The sequence below is a fragment of the Dama dama genome, chromosome 23 (genome assembly GCF_033118175.1).
Source record: "Dama dama isolate Ldn47 chromosome 23, ASM3311817v1, whole genome shotgun sequence".
Classification (NCBI taxonomy): Eukaryota; Metazoa; Chordata; class Mammalia; order Artiodactyla; family Cervidae; genus Dama; species Dama dama.
Window position 1 is genome coordinate 21,516,552 of NC_083703.1, and position 1,229 is coordinate 21,517,780.

The following is a 1,229-nucleotide window of genomic DNA, read 5'->3' on the forward strand; positions in this document are numbered from 1 at the left end:
TAAATTGAATTCAATTCCAGGTGCAGCCAATTCTTCCAAGACTTTTCTTAAGTCAGTTTACAATGAGTGAGTGAAGTCGCTCAGTCGTGTCCGACTCTTTGCGACCCCATGTACTGTAGCCTACCAGGCTCCTCCGTCCATGGGATTTCCCAGGCAAGCACACTGGAGTGGGTTGCCATTTCCTCTCCAGGAGATCTTCCCGACCCAGGGACTGAACCCAGGTCTCCCACATTGAAAGTAGATGCTTTACCATCTGAGCCACCAGGAAAGTCCATAGTTCTTATTCAAGAACATTAGATAATAGATAATAATAAACATTTTTATAATTCCTAGTTGTCCAACTTTTCCCTTTGAAATTTCAGTTTGTTTTGCACTTTGTAGCTATTCCTTGTTTTGTTAAACTGGAAAGATCGATTCCTAGAATTCATTTTAACTAAAGGAACTCATTTCCAATCAACACTTCATAAAAAACGCTTTTTTATTTTTGTGGGCTGGAGATTCTCGAAAACACCGAATACTTTGGAAAATAGGGGAACCTTAAACTAATCGCATGGGATTCCCAGGTAAAGCATGCCAGTGGTAAAGAATCGGTCTGCCAAAGCAGGAGACGCAGGAGAGGAGGGGGATCCCTAGGTCGGGAAGATCCCCTGGAGAAGGAATTGGCAATCCACTGCAGTATTCTTGCCGGGAAGGGAAAATCCCGTGGACAGAGGAGTCTGGCGGGGTTCTGTGCGGTAGCAAAGACTCGGATAGGACTGAGACCACACAGAGCACAAATTAATCACACAGTCGAACTCTGCGGCCACAGGCATTCCATATATCTTCTCGTAATCAATTCTATTCAGAATTAAGAATCACTGCAGAATCGAAGCTTGCCCGCCAGCCTGAACTTGACAGTTGAAACATTCCTCCCTTTTGTGCAGCAAACGGCAGCTGCTCAGAGTAACTGTAGTCTGTACCCAGGTTTAAGGACCAGGAAGGCTCCTACTAGTCAACAGAAACTCAAGAAACGTAACTCAGCAACAGCTTCTAAACAGGAAGACGCCGGAAGAAGCGTTCTTCCCGGGAAATTTCCGCGACTTCCACGCACACCCCCGCTTTCCACCCCTCCGGTAGCTCCGAGCCCGCCCACCGGAAGTGAAACTGAGGAAACGCCACATCGAAGGCGTGGGCTGACGTAAGCGCGCCGACGTCCGGCGCCGTTCTTCCCGCGATGGGTGGTCCATGGA